Below are 19,893 nucleotides of genomic sequence, written 5' to 3'. Positions count from 1 at the left end.
CCCAGTCACCTCAGCTGGTGCAGAGCCTTTATCCCAGCTGCATCTTTGTAAGAGCTTACAAGTTCCCCACAGCAAGATTAGAGGCACTCATGGAGTCACTTAACCAAGCAGGTACACAAAAGCACACTCGGTTTCTGCCAGCATCTGAAAACAAGCTATTTGCTCTCTCCAGTAGAGAGAGCTGTACCTGAAAATCCCCTCCTGGCACCACACATAGAAGCAGGTACTTGTTGCACAGCGCAGGCTGGGTCTGTCCTCAACGTTGGCCTGTCACTTGTAAACCAGAGATGACTAGGATTGTAGCCCCTGCTATGTACTCATCACCTTTCAGACCTTAAGCCCAGGAAAAAAACTGAAATCCAAGGAGGTGAAGTAACTTGTCTAAGGTCACCTGGTAGTTTTGGCTGTAGAGCTCAGATTCCTTCTATTACAGCTCTCAGCTAGCCCATCTCATTTTTTGCCATTCCCAAGTTCCCTAATGGCTTGTTGTAAATAAATAAGGCCTTTAAAAAATGGTTTTCACTTTACTGAGCCAGTGAATTAGAGAGTTCTTGGAAGAAATAAAGTGCATGTCACCAATACTTGGAGTAAGAGAGAAAGGTATAAGAGCCTTTGGGAATTATCTAGATCTATCTGGAGAGGTTAAATGACTCTCCTTGTCCCGTATGGAGAGACCAAGCCCAGAATATTTTGCTGAAGACAGAGTTCACTCTACTGCACCAACCCGTGGCCTGCAAAGATCGAAGCTAGTGACAGTACCTGTGATGGCAATGGAAGCCTCTCTGACATTAGATCAAGCACTGCTTGAGGTTAGTTAGGTGAAAATGTTTTGCCACAGTCATTTGTTAAAGGGCACTACGTGTCAGGGACCTGGTGATCAAGAGCGGACTTTGGCAGTTTATAGACTTGAGTTCCAGTAGTACCCCCTCCTCCCTGTGTTAACCGAGTGGCTCCAACAAGTTAACCTCTGTAGCTGAAATGTCATGTGATGAAGTCGAAGCTTTCTGCAAAAACGTTAGCATTAATTCATTCTTTCCACAAATAGTTAAGTACCTGCTTTGTTCTCAGTATTGTTTTCAGAGCTGGAGAGAAGTGGTAAACAAGACAAGACAAAGTCTTTATCTTCCTGGAGACAAGTTATAAACCAGCCACTTTCTAAAATGACTCAGTACATTCAAGTTCTATGAAGAAAATAAAACAGGGCACTGTTGATAGCAAGTGTTTCAGGTCTATTTTCAGCTTGGTGATCAGGGAAGGCCTTTGTGAATGACTGAAGCAGCCAGCCATGCAAAGGTCTGGAGACAGTTTCAAGCAGAAGGCGCAGGAAGTTGCAAAGGTCCTGAATTTTGCTTGGTGTGTTCGTGGTTATGAAACTCTGATTTTACACAAAGAATTTTCTCCACGCTGGTTATTTCAGTTCCTTCCTGACCTTGCAAATTAAAAAGATGATAAGTATATTTGTGTTGCCTTCAAAAGTAAGAAGTAAATTTGGAAGAATCAAGAACTTCTTTCCTGGGGTTAGAAATACAACAATGAAGCCATTTGGACATTTTTGTAGCAGAGATTTTGTAAGCAGACACATATATTTCAGTCCATGCTTCAGTGCTTGCTCTGAAACCCAAGTGAAAGAGGGCAAGCACATCCCCAGTGATGTGTTTTATGCAGCCAAGCAAATTCACACTGATACACAGTCCTCAACAATGCGAAGGAGAATACTGAGAGATAAATATGGAAAAGCTGATTTGCTGTCCAGCCTCAGGTCAAGCACAGGCCTGAGGCAGCCACCTGCATCTTTTTATAGTCCTCTTCTCAGGGGAATGGAACTGCACCAGGGTGCCACCTTGGAAACTTTGCTTGCTGGCCTAGTACGTGAGAGGTATGCCCAACATACTTTGGGAAGGTTATTTCAACTTTTTGCTATATCAGGACCCTGTGATTGGTGAACATCAATAAACCCCCAAAACACATGTGTGTTTGGCTGCCCTTGGAGAAAATTTCACCACTCAGAGAAGATTCTGGATTTTATCCGGTAATTTTTGAACTGATACTTGTGGGCAACCCAGACACAAAACTTTGAAAACTACTCTTGCTGCAGCTGCCGCCTGCCCGTTCTTGCTTCAGACTCAGTTCTTGCCAAGATCTGCCAGAAAAAAGGTGTTCTCCACTGTGGTCTTCACATAACTAAATGTCACCAGACTGAAGTAGCCTGTTCAGTATCTAATTAGCCTGTGGCTTTAGGAAGTGGAACCAAACCTCTACATTTTTGTAGGATGTCACTTGAAAGTGTTAGGTGAATAGCCTCAGCTGTTCAAATAGTAAAGCGAGCTAGATAGGTGGGTATGTGGAGGGGGAGGGCTGGGCTGAGGGGAGCGGATGATGGCATGAGGTATCAGTCCTGGCAAAAAAAATGTTTAGGCTTCTTTGGCTTAAAGGGCTAACACAGAGTTGGCTGCACATTTTATTTTTCTCTTTAAAAAAGCCTGATTTTATTTTTAGAGTGCTCCTAGTGTAAACTTGGATTGTGGAGGGAGAAACATTTCTCTCACTTTGTGGGGCGAGGGCTTCACCTAGAGGGAAGGGAGGCCACTGGCAGATGTGGGGTGGAAGCTGTTTCAAATTAAACTGATCCCTGGGCCAGTTTCCTCACCTGAAAAATGAGAAGGTTAGATGAAACCAGTTTCCAGGCTGCCTGTAGGCGAGTGGCATCTGGAGCTCTTATTCAAAAATCACCTTGCTCTCCTGAATCCAAATCCTCAGGAGCAGAGATCTGGGTCTTGAGCTGGCATTCCAGGTGATCTTTCTCCTCAAGGATGTCTGGAGGATGGTGGTCTGCATGATCTCTAAGTTTTCCGGCTCTAAACCTTGGCTAAGTCTGAAAGGCAATGATTTCTAATTATTTTTAAGACACAAACATCTTTGAAAATCTAAGGATAGCTTCGGATGCTCTCTTTAGGAAAACTGTCTATAGAAGCAAAATATTGAATCCAGTTGCAGGGTCTCTGGCCCTTGATTAAGAATTCCTACTCTAAAGTCAGCTCCCAAAAGAGAATCTAAGAATTTGTAACCCTGACTGTCACAAGTAGCTGCTCACTGATAGTTATTCTATGTGTGTCTCCCAGCTTTCCTGTGACATACTAGTATTTTCATTTTATAGAAGAGGAAAGTGGAACATGTAAAGATGAATGTACATGTTAAGTGGTGGCTGGATTTGAACCCAAACGATCTGATTGCAGAGCCAGTGAACTTAAAATTCTGGGTAACCTAATCATTTGGTTATCAGATTCGTCTACCTAAACATAGCTCTTTCTGACTCTAATATTTCTGGCCACTTCCCTACGCCTTTCCTATATGAGTTATAATTAGCCAAGCAGCTACTATGTGCCAGAAACTAGGAACTTTATATGCATTGCTTCATTGAAAAATGTATTCAGAAAGTGAAATACATCATTAAAGTGCACACTGAGTCCTAAGTAAAAGTAGAAAAAATTAGGAAGGGGAATATTTCTTGAGGCCTGGAAAGTTTTTGGATTATTTCCTTTTCAGACAGTTTCTCTTTCATAATACTATCAGAATACTAGAGATAGAGAAGAAGCAGAAGATTTCCTAATTCAAATATCATTTTCTTTGGGACCAGCAGAGACTAGTAATAGTTATTTGCAATGATTAATTAATTCGTTCTAGATTCCTAAGAAGTCTAGCAATGATTTTGTCCCTATTTTCAGCACTCCAATGTCTATTAGCTGGCTCTTTTTGTGCTGCCTGTCAGAGCCAGAGCAGAACTTGTGCCTTCCTGATGATTCCCAGGCCAGTCTGGGTGGCATCAATTACCAACCTGGTGAAGCCAAGATTGCACACAGTGGAAGGATCCTAAATCACAGGGGATCACATGCTCCACTGACTGAAACCAACACACAACAAGGGCTGGGCCCACTTCACGTGGGTGAGACCCAGAGGGGTTCCTGAGCTCAGCCTCATCTGCTGGTACAAGTAGCTGTCCCAATGGGCAGGGCCCACCACAGCTCCACCCTGGGACACCGGCCTCCCCACCTGCCATAGAGGACAGCTGGAGTAGGGCACACCTCGGTGGGGCATCCACTGCAACTTTTTTTCTGGGTTGGCCATGCCCCATATGATGTGCCCAGGCAACACTAGACTATAAAACTTATCTGTGCAGGACTCACTGATGAAGGGGGTTGGGGGTCCAGGCCTGAGAGTGTTGAGCCTATTGTTGGGGGGAAGGGGGCCACTTGATGCTAACCTCACCTTGGCAGATAGTCTCTGTTTAGGGCCTTTGTGGTTTACTATATATAGTCTTAGAAGTGTACTGAAATAGTTATGAGGAACATTCTCCATTGCAACTTTAAAGTTGTACAGCATTCCCTGTACTGCTCTTGAAATGGATTTCTTTAATGAGTCTTGAAATTAGCATCACATATCACCTCATGTGTATGTGTGTGTTAAGCCCATTCATTTGTTCAGTGGAACACACACACACAAAAATACGCCATACTCTTTGTATCCTATTTTGACATATCTTTGTTTTTTGAAACTGTCACGGCCTCGGTAAATGGAAGTGGCTCAGGTCATACTTGACCTCTGAGAGGCCTGGAAAGACCACAGATTAGAGATCTCATTAGAGGACCTAACCCAAGCCTTATTTCTGCAGAAGTTCTGTCCTCAGCCAAGACTTCTCAGCCACAGGTCCTACCAGCACCTTGAGAGCTCCAGGCCCTGCTCTGCTACCACCTGTGGGATTTGGGGTCAGTCGACCAAACTCTGGGCTGTGTTTCTACAGTGTAAGAGTGGCAGGACTGTATTATATTTCAGTTCCCCTGCTGGTGACATCTTCAGAAGTTAACGATTTGCTTGTCAACTTACAAAGTTGCCCTGGGAGTATAGAACTCCCACAAGCCTTTTGGCTGTCAGTCAGAAGGGAGGTAAGCAGTACAGAGAGAACCAGTGGCCTGGAGACAAGGCAGCTTGACTCTGGGCTGTCGCTGATAAAGTGGTAGTGATGCTGGAGCCACTCCGGCCTGACGTGACCCAGCGTGATGCTGGACTCAAAAGACTGGACCACACCTCATTTATTAGGTATTAATCGAACACCTGCTCTGTCCTGAGTTTGTTCATGGCTCTGATGATTCAACAGTGGTTAGGCGAGGTTCCTGCCCTGCCTGGGCTCACGGGCTAAGGGCGGGGAGAATATCACTACCAGAAATGGTCTTATTTATATCCTAATTCCATTATCAAGAAAGGGGGATGTCGTTTGAAGGGTGGCTGCGTTGGGACTGGGGTAGGGTCGAATGATCGTAAAAGGCCTTTTGAGTTCTTCCAGTTCTAAACTAACTCGCTCGTGCCCCTGGCCCGATCATTTTCATCTTGAGGGTTTCGGTTCTCAGTTTCTATAGTCTACAAAGTTAAGGGGCTGACCTCCCCCTCTTTGAGCTCGGTGGAATCTAGCTCAGTCATACTGTTTTCCATTTCCTGAGCTGGCCATGTCGGGTGGAAAAAAGCCTGGCCCTCGTTCCCTGCCGCTTTCTAGGCGTCCCAGGTGTCACCTAACACGCGGTCGCCCGGGCCTTCCTTCCACCCCGCGGAGAATCCGTGAGGTTTTCCAGCAGAACCAGAGCCCGGAGCTGCTCCTGGCGGGCGGGGCCCGCCTGTCCGGCCTCGGCCCACTCCTGGTGCCCCAGGTGGCTCAGGGCGGGGAGGAGCCGCGCCCCGCCCCGCGCGGCCGCAGCCAGCGCCGGTCCCCGGCGGGAGCGCTCGGAGCGGAGGCCGGGAGCCGGGAGCCGGGCGCCGGGCGCCGGGAGCCGCGCGCAGGGCGAGGGGCCCGGCAGGCGCGGACCGTGCAGGTGAGCGCGGCGGGCGCAGCGGCTCGGCACGGCGCCGGGCCGGGGGCTTGCGGAGCTCGCGCGGACGCCCTGAGGGGCCGCGTGGCTGCGGCGGGCGATGCGGGGCGCCTCCGCCCTGCGCGCGCGGGGAGCGAGGCGCGCGAGGCAGCCGCACAGAGGAGAGTCGGGGTCCGGTCGCTGGTTTGGGGAGAACAGCTGCGAACATCCGGACCGGGCAGGAGCTGGGGGCGCGAGCGGGGGCTGCGTGGCTCTCTAAGTGGCCGGGGTGCCGCCGGGGCGTTATTTCCGTGGCGCTGGTGAGGAGAAGGGAGGCTGGGGGGCCGGACTGCTGAGCAGAGCGCGGAGCTGCGGCTGGGGTTCAGGCCCGCGCAGGAGCCGGGAGCGAGAGCTCCCGCCTCTCCGTTTGTGGCGCTTCGCAGGGGCCCGCGCGGGTGCTGCTGGCCCCTCTGCCCGTCTCTTTACTTTTGGTGTTGGTGGTGAATAACCGACTTACATATGGGTTACCTGGGGCTTCCGAAAAGCTGAGTGTGCGAAGCTGCTTTGATTCTAGGGGCCTTAGGTTGTAGGAGGAGGTGGAGGGGTGCTCTCCATCTCCCAGGGCCTGTAATCAGGGTGATGACATGGACGAAGTCTAGAATGGTGTTTAGATTCTAGTTACTAGCTGTGTTATACCTTGAGCAAGTTACTTAACGTTGCTGGTCCTCAGTTTCCCTCGAAGGTAAAGTGGGTTATAATCATTAGAACAGCCTTGAGTTATGTGATGTTCATGAAGTACATAGTGCAGTACTTGGTGAGAAAGTTCTCTCCATTTTATTTAGGTGTTAATGTAACACTTTATGGCTTCCAGAAGTCCCCACACATTTCCGAACAGAAGGGAGACCCAGGAGGCTTAGATTACTATCTTTTAGGAGAGATCTGGTTAGTGGTTGTGGTGCTGGTGGGTGTGTGCATTTTGGGGCTGGGGGGGGGGCTTTTTTTTCTTTTTTTCTTTTTTTTAACCATTCCGAGTTATTCATAGTTAGGTAGGCCTGCTCTGGGCTGTCTTACTTCCTGACACCATCCTAGAGGGGAGTCAAAATTGAGAGGTGCTGGTGCCATGCAGGCCATGCAGGTAGAAAGAGTGTTATCAGCCTGCTTTCTTCATTGCTGACTGTATTTGTCAGAATTCTTTAGTTTGAGCTGGGGTTTCTTTACTTGAAACTTGCCTAATGCACTATAGAAATTGATTGGGTCGCATGAATTAAAGGGCTGAGGGTTTTAGCTTCAGGCATCGTTAGATCCAAGAGCTCCTGTAAGGTTGTAGGCCTCTTTCTCTCATATATATGTTGATTCTTTCCCCCTCTGCATTGACTGATACTGAGTGATAAATAGCACTGGCACCTTCAGGCTCATCAGCTCCTTCGGATTAGGCGTAGGGTGAGGGAAGTCCCAATGAGAAGGCTGCATTCCGGACAGATAAAAACAGAACATGCCCCCTGCACTATCTCTGCCATTGCTCACCACCATCTCAAGGAAGTCTATAGCAGAGTGCAGGCAGCCTGGATTCTGTATTCTGTCTGTCAGTCTTTAAGGCTTTATCCAAGGTTTAAAGGCATCCTGCAGTTTCTTCTTTTCATTCATTGTTTTGTTGTTCATTCATTCACTCAATATTTAATAAATGCTAAACATATGCCAAGGCCTCTGCCAAAGGTTAAAATGTTTGCTTTTGAGAAGCTCACAGTCAAACTGGAAAGGTGGATATGCAGATAACAGTGTCTGGGACTGTTTAACTGGAGATATAGCGAAGACTTCCCAGAGAAAAAAGTTGATCTCTAAATTGGAGGTGAGTAGGGCTCCTCTAGCAGAAAAAGTTGGAGGGACTTCCCAGGCCATGTGGTAGGGTATCAGGGCATTTCTTGTTGTAAGCAACATTATTTAGCTCGCTTTACTATTTTGTGTAAGAAGTCTGGAGGTAGGTGGTTCAAAGTGGTCACAGCTCTAGGTTGGGTTCTTGAAGATTCTCTTAGTTTTCTCTGCTGTGCCATAGGGTGACTGGCGCTCCATTATGCCTTCACGTGATAACATCCACAGCAGAAAGGGAGGGACAGGGCTTACTTCTTAGTGTTTCTCTAGATAACAAAGGACAAAATTTTGCAGAAGTTTCCTATGCCATTGCAGGTGCCATTGGCCAAAATGGTCACATACCCACCCTAAACCAGCCACTAGCAAAGGAGAAGAGAGTGGCATGAATGTTTTGGCCAAGCAATCTTCAGGAGCTGGGGGAGGGGCTCACCTTCCCTAAGCACATCGATGCTCCACATCTGAACAAAATCGGTATTCTGTTCGCAAGGAAGAAAGTGAGACTGCCAGTCAGGTTATTAGGTAGGTAGTCAACTGTGTCTCCCATAGGTGGTGACAGATGATGACAGGCATGGCCTATAGGGGCAATTAGGAGAAGTTCAGTGTAATAAGGGAAGTATAAGGTGTAGCTGAGGTGAGAAAAGAGCTGAAGTTGCAGACTCAGGTAGAGATAGGAGTACCCTATGTTAGATACCACTCCAGATATCACTAAGAAGCATGTGTCTTGGTACCGCTCCCTGAAAAACTTATGCTCAGAAAAGTTTTCCTGAGTTTTTCATACTCCCATCAGTAACAGCGGCGGTGGCTCACTCTGTGGTGGTAATTTTCAAGGGATGAATTAGGGTGGAGGACTTTAGGAGAGGTCATGTGTAGTCTGAAAAAGCTTCACAGGTGATTCTGCTGTGCTTCCCACTCCCCAGCCTTCTCCAGTACCTCCCTTTCACCCTCCCCCATGCTCTCTGAATCATGTCTTCATTTCAGTATTGTTACCTGTCTTCGAACTAATAGACAGGGACTTGGTGAAGATGCAGTTAGCGGTAAACTCTGGACCAGAAAACAGTTCTGCATACAATAAGTTCAGCGAGTGAATACTCAGTTGTTGTGTTTAGTAGGAAACCAGCATCTGTCTACTGCTTTTAAACATTTAGGTTTTTTTTTTTTGAAATATGAAGTGAGTGCTGCTTTTTGTTTCCATTTGATGTGGTGAACATTGGTGGACGTTTGGAGTTAAATTGGTCATCTTGGGATGCTACTTTTTATGATCCTCCATCTTCAATATCTAGTTAGCACAGAAATTGGCAAAAAGACCAGGTCTCTAATGCTGGCATAAAGGAGGGGGTGGAGGGCGGCATATTTCATTGTTTCTATCAGTAATACTGCCATGGGCTGGCCAGGATCACTGGAAGGATATGAGGGAGTGAAGTAGAGAAATATCTTTGGGCAGCCATTCATTCCATAAATACTTACTGAGCATCTATTTTGTGCCAGACACTGTTTTTTGATGTTGGTGATAAAAAAAAAAAAAAAAAAGAAAAGAAAGAAGAAGTACACGAGAAAGACAAAGTCTCTGTTCTCATGGAGCTTACACTTAACTGGAAAGAGACATTTATTTATGTCCCCCCCCCCCATTCCACCTTTTGTCAAGTGGTAAAAAGTACTGTAATGAAAAAATAGGTTAAGATAACAGTGCAATAGTTGGGAACAAGCTGGGTATAGTGCTGAAAACCTTCAAGGTTTATTCTCTCTCTGGTTTCTAGCAGAGAAATATGCTCTGAGCAGGTATGGTATTGGGCAAAAACAATAAGACAGATGTTCACTTGGAAGAAGAGGGTTGCATATTGAATAACTTGATCTCACAGGATTTCTTTCATGCAGAATCTCTTTGTTATACCTCAACATTGTTCCTAAACATAAGTTATAATGACTTACAAAACATGGTACCAGGTGATGAGAAATAAGTGAAGAAATATGAGCAAAGGGAAAATATGGGTCATTTCTTTCATCATTGTGTTTCAGAATTGTTTAGTTTTGATATATGGGAATGAGGAAGTATAGTGATTAAAAATGTGGTAATTCATACTCAGGATTCATTATTTAAAATGTAAGAAAAGTTTTGATGACTCAGAAAGTTATAACTTTTTTTTGTTATTTTTTAAAGAACCAATGTTATTTAATAGGAACAGTAGTCTCTTTACTAAGTAAGGCCTTATATGATTTATCTCCTGAGTTAAAAAAAACCTGATTTTTAAAAATCAATATAAAGTGTATCAAAGGTTAATAGAGATCAAATGCCTAATTTCAGTGTCAATATATGATAAAAATAAAAATTGATGAGAAGTTTGGAGCCATAACTGACTGGAAAAATATACAAATTCAAATAAAAATTTACAGCATAAAAGTGTTATGCAGAGGTAATTTCAATTACCTCTTTTTCCAGAGTTATTTTCTTAGCGTCAGGTTTTGAGAGTTCTTACCTGGATATACATCCATTGTCAGAAATGTGACTTGCAAGTAATTTCTCCCAGTTGCGCTTATCTTTTTATTCCCATAACAATCTTTCTGGGGTCAGAGTTTTTAAACTTTAATCAACCAATTTATCAATCTTTTTATGGATCAAACTTTTGTTGTAGTATCTAAGAATTCTTTGCTTAACCAAAAGTGTTGAAAAATTTCTACCTTCTAGAAGTTTCATAGTTTTATGTTTTACACTTAAGTCTATAATTCATCTTGGGCTAATTGTTATGTAAGGTAGTAAGGTGTAAGGTGTACGAGACAAGGAATTTTTATTTTTGGCGTGTGGAGGTTCAATTGTTCTAGTTGAAAAGATTTGTTGAAAAGATCATCCTTTCCTTATTGAATTGTCTGTACACTTTTGTTGAAAATAAATTGGCCATAAATATAAATGTTTATTTCTGGGCTCTAAATTTCATTCCATTGATCTATATGCCTCTATGTGCCAACACTACATGGTCTTGATTATCGTGACTTTATAATAAGTTTTAAAAGCAGATTATATAAGTTGTTCTCCAACTTTGTTATTTTTCACAATTGTTGTGGTTCTTCAAGTTCTTTTGCCTTTCCATATAAATTGTAGAATCAGCTTGTCAATAGCTAAAAAAGCCTCCTGCTGGGTTTTTTTAATGGAAGTGCACTGAATCTATAGATTGATTTAGGAAGAATAGATATCTTTACAATATTGAGTCTTCTAATCCATGAACATGATATATCTTATGTCTCTATTTAAGTTTCTTATTTTTCTATTAGTATTCTATAGATTTCAGGATATAGGTTTTGCACATGTTTTGTTAGGTTTATACTGAAGTATTTCTTTTTGGGGGTTGCTATTATTGCTAGTATTTAAACATACAATTGATTTTTGTATGTTGACATTATATTCTGTTACTTTTCTAAAGTCACTTATTTGTTCTAAGAGGTTTATTTATAGGTTCTTTGGGATTTTCTACGTAGACAATGATATCATCTGTGAAGAAAGACAGTTTTCTTTCTTTCTTTCCAATCTGGATGCCTTTTATTTCTTTTCTTGCCTTATTGTGCTAATAATTCCTGTACAGGGTTGAATAGGAGTGGTGAGAATGAAGATCTTGCCTTGTTTCTTATCTAGGGGGAAAACAGTCTTTCACTATTAATTATAATGATTAATTAATTAATTATGATGATTAATTAATTAATTATGGCTGGGGTTTTTTATTTGTAGATGCCCTATGAGATTAAGGAATACCTGTTGTATTCCTGATTTACTGGGGGCTTTTATTATGAGTGGATTTGGAATTTTTTTGAGTGCTTTTTCTCCATATTTTGACAGGATCATGTAATTTTTCTTTATGTTTAATATGGTGAATTAAACTGATTGATTTTTAATATTGAACCAGCCATGTATCCCTGGGATAAACTCCACTTGGTGGTGATGTATTTTTGGAAGAGACTGTATAGGATTAGTATATTTTCTTCCTTCAGTGGTTGGTGGAATTAATTAGTGAAGCTATTAAGGCCTAAAGTTTTCTTTGATGGAATATTTTTAACTATAAATTTAATTTCTTTAATAGATATAGGACAATCCAGGTTACCTATCGTTTCTTGATAAGTTTTGGTACTTTTATGTCTTTCAAGGAATTGGTTTACTTCACTCAAGTTGTCAAATTTATGGATATAGAGAATTGTTTGTGATAGCGTTATATTTTCCATTTAATGTCTTTGGGACCAATAGCCATGTTCCCCTTTTGTTCCTGGTGTTGGTAACTTGTGTCTTCAATCTTTTCCTTACACTGTCTAGAAGTTTATCAATTGTATTGATCTTTTCAAAGATCTCAATTTTGGTTTCATTAACTTTGTCTTTCATTTTTCTGTTTTTAACAATTGATTTCCTTATTTCCTTTCTTCTGCTTTGGGTTCAATTTACTCTGTTTTCTTAAGGAGTAAGCTTATATTACTAATTTGAGATTTTTCTTCTGTTTTATTTTTTATTTTTATTTTTAACTTAAATAATGTATTTTATTTAATCCAGTGTATCCAAAATATTATCATTTTCAACATGTAATCAGTATAAAAATTATGCATGAGATATTTACATTCTTTTTTTATATGATGTCTTTGAAATCCAGTGTGCAATTTATACTTACAGTATATCTCAATTTGGATTAATCATATATAAAGTGCTTAGGAGCTATATGTAGCTAGTAACTACCATGTTGAACAGCGCAGTTCTAGAAATTAATATAAATGTGATCATAAAATAGATACTCTTTGTTTAAGTTTCTTCTGTTTTAATATAAGCATTTGATGCTATAAATTTCCCTCTAAAATCTGCTTTGGCTGCATTCCACAATTTTGATATGTGTATTTTCATTTACATATTTAGAATTAAAACATTTAAAATTTGGTCTTGAGACTTCTTGACCCATGTGTTATTTGAAAATATGTCATTTAATTTTCACATATTTGGGAGTTTTCCAGAAGTCTTTCTGTTATTGATTTCTAGTTCAGTTCTATTATTATCTCATAATATAATTTGCATACTTTCTGTTTTTAAAAAATTTGTTCATGTTTGTTTTATGGCCCAGAATATGATTTATCTTGGTAAATGTTCGATGTACATTGAAAAGGATGTATATTTTGTTGTTTTTTAGTATTACATTCCAGAAATATTAGGTCCAGTTGCTTGATAGAATTGTCCAGGTCTTCTGTGTCTTTAGTTATTTTCTGTTTACTTGTTTTATCAATGACAGAGAGGAATGGTGGAGTCTGTAGCTAAAATTACAGATTTTTCTGTTTTTCCCTTCAGTTCTATCACTTTTTGCTTTATGTATTTTGATTACCTGTTCTTAAGTACATATCCATTTAGGACTGTTACATCGTCTTGGAGAATCGATCTCTTTCTTTTTGTATAATATTTCTCTTTATCCTTATTAATATCGTTTGTTCTGAAGTTTACTTTGGGTGTTAATAGTATAGCTACTCCAGCTTTTGGTTAGCATTTTCATCCTATTCCTTTTCCTGTTCTTTTACTTTTAGCCAATGTCTGAATATTTCAGGTGGATTTCTTGTAGACCTCACATAGTTGGGGCTTACTTTTTTAACCAATCTGACAATCTCTCTCTTTTAATTGGTATGTTAGATCATTCACACATAGTATGAAATTAATGAGGCTTAATTAAAAATCTATCATTTTGCCATGCTATTTTCTGTTTGTTCCATTTGTTCTTTTTTTGTTTGTTTTTTTTCCCCCTATTTCTTGAGCATTTTTAATGATTGAATATCTGTTGAAAACATTTTAAATTTCTATTACTGTGTTTAGCCATTAAAGCATTTCCATTTGATTCTTACAGTTTCTACCTCTCTGTTAAAATTATACATTTAATCTTTCATGTTGTCCACTTTTTCTATTGAGATCTTTTATAATTAATTACAGTTATTTTAAATCTGTGTCTAATGCCATCAACATTTGAGTCACAACTGAGTCTGGTTCTGTTAATTGCTATGTGTCTTGGCAGTGTAACTTTTTATTTTCCCCCAATACTCTGTAATATTTTGTTGAGAACTGGACATCTTATGTAGGACATTAGAGACTGAGATAAATAGATTTTATTGCCTGGAAATGGATATGCTTTTCTGTTTCTACTAGGCAGTAGAAATCAATCTAGTCAGGAGTTGAACTGGATTTGAAAATGCTATGGTTATCCTCTTTGCACCACAGACTTCAAATTCCTCTTGAGCTACCTTGAGTTTAAAGTTGGGGCTGGTTTGCGGACGGGCTCTTCTCAGTCAGTCTTAGGTCTTCCTTTTGCACTGTGCCTCAGAGCTCTTCCAACTCTTCCAGCAGCATTCCATTATTATTTGTTCCTTGATGCTTGTTAGCCAGTGTCTAGGTACATTTGCCTCAGGTAAACAAGATCTCATCATGTCTTGAATCTTTATGCAGGTGCCTGGTTTGCCTTAGATTTTGGGCAAGTTTGTTCCCCTGTGACCTCAGCTGTCTAACGGATTCAACAAAGTTATGAACTTGCAGTTTATCTGGCTTCTTATTTGTTGTAAGCGTAGGAGGCTCTTTTCAGCCCTGAGCAGAATTTAAAAGCCTTGATTTGATGTTTTTTAGATTTTTCTTTTTATGATCTTCTTATAAAACCTTGGTGCTGTTTTCTTTCCTTCTATGCTTTGTACAATATTATTTATATATTTTATACGTATAAATCAGCGATTCTCGACTCTTACCTGGGGAACATGAAAACAATAAAAATCTTGGGCTCCACTGTTTTAATTGATATATATTGGGATCCAGACATGGGTATCTTTTAAAGGCTCCCTAGGTGATTCTGATGTACATCTAGGCTGAGAACCCCTGGTCTGAGTGTCACTTATAACTTTTCTTTTCACAAGGTACTGTTCAGTGTAAACTACTAAATGAAATTTCAGGCTGCATACATTCACCTTGGGACTTTGTGGAATTGTTTCCTTCTTAGTTATGCCTTCAGTGGTAGTTAATTGCCTGAGATCTACTGAGAGTCTCATAGAATGGGGAGGAAGCTTAGAGTTCTTCTCATTTAATTTTCTACTACTTACGTTAATGCCTTTGATGACAAACTATGGCTTTGGTGCTGCTCGCAGTCTTTTAGGTGCTGGACACTCTCTGCCATTCAGCATAAGACACCCCATTGTGAAATAGTTTTACTTGTTAAAGGTGTTTTCTTTTATTGAATTGAAATGTGTCCTTCTATAATCTACCAAGTAATTTGTCTAATTAACAGCCTTGTAAACTGTTTTGAAAGAAATCTGTTTGCATGACCCAGTGCACATATGCGTGCATGCATGTGCATGTGTGCACACACACACTCATACCTATGGCAAGCATTTTATGTAACAGCGCTTATATGATAAATCTTGTACTTCTACATTGATTTCATGACCCACCAATAGGTAGTTTTTTGCAGTGTGAAAAATACTTCTCCAGTCCATATTCCACTAGACAAGCTTTCAAAAGTTTCAAGATGGCTCTTTTGGCACCCCAGAGTTTTCTTGTGACTGGTATAGTACCGATTCTTTCAGCTGTTTCAGCTTCCTCACCCTGGCCAGTGTCATGTGTTAAATGGGCTTCAGTGTGGGATGTCCTATGCAGATGAATGGCCTAGTTCAGAGGCCGGGGCACTGCAGGTAGGCAGGGCAGATCCATTCAGAGTTGAGGAAGGTTCCTTGTCTTTCTCTAGCTGCCACTTCTGGTCACTGGCTCAAGTTCAATGAGATGTAAATTGAAGCCATCTCTTGAGGAACAGTGTTGATTGCTTTTCTTTGTATGTTTTATGTGTCCCACTTTTTTTCATATTAATAACAACATATCTTAATTAGCTACATATACATCTTTATTTTCCAAAAGACTATGAAAGCCTTAAATCTCAAGAAGACTATTTCATTCTTTTTCTCCATAGTGATCAGTATAAAAATGTTAATTTGTTGAAGTAGTCTTAAAAAATCTGTGTTCACAGTCAAGAAACTTTGGCCTCTTAGCACCATTGCTTTGCGAATGATTGTCCTACCAATGTTATCTATAACTTACCAACACAATGGCTTGAGAGCCCTCTATTTATTTTGGGCAGTGGACAAACTGGGTAATCTAGATGAACTTGTCACCTTAGTACTCTCATGCATGAGACACTGTGGCAGGTTGTGGGTAAGATGCCTAGTATTTCACAGCTTCTGGCCTGTTTGCAGACACATGACATACGAGATGAGTGTCAATGAGTTGTGTAGTGGGTGTGTACTCTTAGAGGTCACATATGAAAGAAAGGTCATACAGGTAGTCAGGTAAGACTTGATTTTGGCTTTGAAGGTAAGTATCAGATTTGGGCCTTGAAAGTAAGTATATTTGGAGGCAGGCAGGATTTGAAAGGAGAAGTTCTAGGAAATCTCTGCTATCTCTAGGAGTGACTTGAATCCATAGGATCTGAGAGAAAATATAGGTAAGATACAGAAGGAATCTAAACTGTTTCTATAGCAGAATAGATGTGCACAGAAGGCTATGGGCTCCACTCCTCTCACCCCATACCCCACGGCTGAGCCTTCAGAGACTCTGACTCTGACAGAGGTAGTTTCTGTGTTTTTCTGGAAGCTACTAATTGTCATAGTGAGGGTCAACTTGCCAGGGCCATTTCAGGGCTGGCAGCTCTGGCTCTACTTCCTTGTGAGTTCCATCAAGTTTTAGAACAAGCATTCATAGCCACTGTCCTAATTTTTTTCCTACTTTCTCTTCTCAGGGAGCACTTAATCAGACGTATTTTTAAGAAACCTATATTGTCACAGTATACTTCATCTGCTACTCTTTATGATCCACTTATATGTGAGACAATCTTCTGAGTGTTTTTGTTCATAGTGAACCAGTGACACCATCAAAATATTTCATAAAAGCCAGATATTGCATCATTGTGTCTTATTGAAAACATTTCATTCATTTTGGAACTGTTTTGCTATGGTAAAAAATAGGGGTAGAAATACTTTATGAAAAAAATAGGTACTGCGTGTGTGTTATTTGTCCCTTAGTAAGGTAAGGGGACCATAATTCTTCAGCAACTACAAGAATAATTAGAACAAAGATGAGGGCTGTGCCACACTGCAGGGTAGATATTAGGGTTACTGAAAAATGTGCATTATATATCTCTCTTAGGCTCTACTGCCTGAATGGTTGTTTATCTCCTGGGAGACCTATATAATTCTTTACATTTCTCTTTGTGCCTTGGAAGCCAGGAAGCCCAGAGCAAAATGTAAAAATATTAAACTTTAATGATAATTTTAAGTTCTAAGTGCAAAGATTTCCTTTCGTAAGTCATGTGATTTCATCTTTTAAAAACAATAACTTTTATTTTTTTTATCACAGTGATACATGTTCATTATAGAAAATGTGGACAATAATAGATTACTTTTCCAATTAGACATTTTTCCATTACACAGAAATAGTCACTGTTTACATTTTAATTATTCTCGTTTCTTCTACGCAGCATACATATAGGTGTGATATATATATATATATATATATTTACAAAAGTGAAACAATACTTTTCACACTAAAACTTTTAACTTAACCTTTATGAACATTTTCTAGGTTATTAAATATTCTTGTACAGCATTATCTTTAATGGTTGGTATGATATTTCATCATGAGGCTATATTGTGTACTTTTAGCTTGAATTCGGTTTTCGCTATCATAAAAACCTCTGTCATGTATATGGTAAAACTTTGGAGCCCATCCATGATTATTTCCTTAGAACAGATTTTCTTGAAGTGACATAATGAGTAAAGGGTTCTAATATTTTTAAGGTTCTAGATATATATTTCCATGTTGTCCTCCGGAAAGCATGAACTAATCTATTTTATCACCTAGAGCTTAAGAGTGTCTCCTATCCAAGCCTGCAGTACCAAGATTATGAATTTTTAAAATCTATATTAGGAGGCCAGACTTCTGGCTGTGGTCAAGCGAGGAGGTTGCAGATCCTCTCCCCGAGAAAACAACTATAAATTTGGACAAAATGAACAGAAACAGCCATTTTATCACTGACAATCCATCAAAGGCACCCAGCAATTAGAGAAGCATTATTTTTGAAAAACCGCCGAACTTCGGGTAGGAACAGTGGGAGTCTGCTGCACACTCGCCTGGGGCTGCTCCCATCTCCTCACCACTCCCAGCTCAGAGGGTGCAGAGGTGTGGTCTCAGCAAAGGAGGCTATCTCAGCCAGCCCCTCTGCGCCTGAGATCAAAGGGACTCACTCCATTTGCAGTGGTGGGTGAAGCCTGACCCCTGGGCGTGGTTATCCAGATCCTTTCTCCCCTGTTTCAGTTTACTTTGAATCTTTTAAAAAATAAAAAAAATATTCTTTTATTATAAACATTTATATTTATTATAGGAAAAGGGGAAAGCAGACTTAAACTGAGAGGAAGAAAATTAAAAGCACCTATAAGCCCACTTGGTATGTATTCTTCTGTATCAGTTCATTTGAATAGAACTTTCTGTGTTATATGGAAATGTTTCGTATTGTTAATTAGTAGCCACTGTATCCTCATGTGTTTATTGAGTGCAGCAATGTGGCTAGTATAACTAAATTTTAAATTTTTATTCTCATTAATTTAAATATCCACACGTGGTTTAGTGGCTATAGTGTTAGACAGCCTAGATCTATTATTTCTATAACATAGAGGCATGGATACATACTTATGTAATTTAAAAAAACCAAAAATATGATCATATTGCTTATCGTATTTTATTTCCTTCTTTTTATGGTTAACAGTATATCATAAACATAATCGTAATAGCTTACTCATTTTCCATTTAACGAATGTACCATGATTTATTTAACAAAATCTCTTGTGCCTTCAGGGTATTTCTAATATTTTGATATTATAAACAACAGTGTAGATAATCTTTATAGCTAAAGGTGTGACATTCATAATTATTTACAGAGGATCAATTCTTAAAATTTGAGCGAGCGGGTCAAATTTGATACTCATTTCCAAACCTCTCTTCTGATTTCTACCAGTGAATATTGTCACCAGTGGTATATGAAAGTTCCTCACCATTATTGTTGTTATTTTAAAATTGAGATAAATACACATGCCAGAAGAAGTATTATCTTTTTAAAGTAAATAATTCAGTGGTTTTTCGTATATTCATAAAGTCAAGCAGCCATCTTCTAGAGCCATAATTCTAGAATGGTTTCTTGACTCTATAAATTAATTTTGTACTAATTAGCAATAGCAATCACTTCCCGTTCCCTCCTTTCCTCAGCAACCCCCCCACCCCCTTCCCCCGGCAACCACTAATCTACTTTCTATCTCTATGGATTTGCCTATTCTGGACGTTTCATATGAATGGACTCATTCCACATGTAGCCTTTTGTATCTAGCTTCTTTCATTTAACATAATGTTTTCAAGATTTAAGTTTCATAATGGTTTCAAGGTATAGCATAAACCAGTACTTCATTCCTTTTTACCCTGAAAAATGTTCTATTGTATCGATATGCCATATGCTGTGTATCCATTTACCTTGATGGAGATTTGGGTTGTCTCCATTTTTGAGCTATGATGGATAATGCTTCTATGAACATTCATGTACAAATTTTTTGTGGACATGTTTTCACTTCTCTTGGATAATACCTAAGAGTGGAATTGCTCAATCACATGGTGGCTCTGTTTCACTTTTTGAGGCACTGCACAACTGTTTCCAAAGCAGCTGTGCCGCTTTAAATTTCCACCAGCCATATCTGAGGGTTGTGGCTTCTCCTCATCCTCACCAACACTTTTTATTGTACATCTTTTTGCTTATAGCCATCCTAGTGGGTATGACATAGTATCTCTTTGTAGTTTTGGCTTGCATTTTCCTAATTAATGATGTTGAGCATCTTTCATGCACTCATTGGCCATTTGTATATCTTCTTTGGAGAAATGTCTATTCAAATCCTTTGCCAATTTTTAATTGGGTTATTTGCCTTTTTGTGGAGTTATAAGAGTTCTTTATGTATTCTGGATACTAGATTCCTATCAGATATATGATTTACAAATATTTTCTCTTATTCTTAAGGCTTTTCACTCTCTTGTTACCATCCTTTAAAACACAAAGTTTTAATTTTGAAACTATCTTATTAACCTATTTCTTTTTTTTCACTTGTGCTTTTGGTGTTATATCTAAGAAACCATTACCTAATCTAA

General features: G+C 40.0%; 1 protein-coding gene across 3 annotated transcripts in view; it reads left to right on the top strand.

The window, feature by feature from the left end:
- Positions 1 to 5,774: 5,774 nt before the first annotated feature.
- The window catches only part of LYPD6B (LY6/PLAUR domain containing 6B), a 150,514-nt gene continuing 136,395 nt past the window's right edge, over positions 5,775 to 19,893 (top strand). The window contains exon 1 of one of the 3 annotated variants that reach the window (XM_036237080.1): positions 5,775 to 5,855. The gene's annotated coding sequence lies outside the window, so the exon portion shown is untranslated. Of the gene's footprint in view, positions 5,856 to 18,109; positions 18,158 to 19,893 lie in introns of those variants that run through there. The other 2 variants (XM_036237082.1, XM_016151131.2) reach the window with 2 other exon arrangements.

The sequence above is a fragment of the Rousettus aegyptiacus genome, unplaced genomic scaffold, assembly GCF_014176215.1.
Source record: "Rousettus aegyptiacus isolate mRouAeg1 unplaced genomic scaffold, mRouAeg1.p scaffold_m13_p_2, whole genome shotgun sequence".
In the NCBI taxonomy this organism is placed as follows: domain Eukaryota; kingdom Metazoa; phylum Chordata; class Mammalia; order Chiroptera; family Pteropodidae; genus Rousettus; species Rousettus aegyptiacus.
Note: the sequence above shows the minus strand (reverse complement) of the source record. Positions and strands in the feature narration are given on the sequence as shown.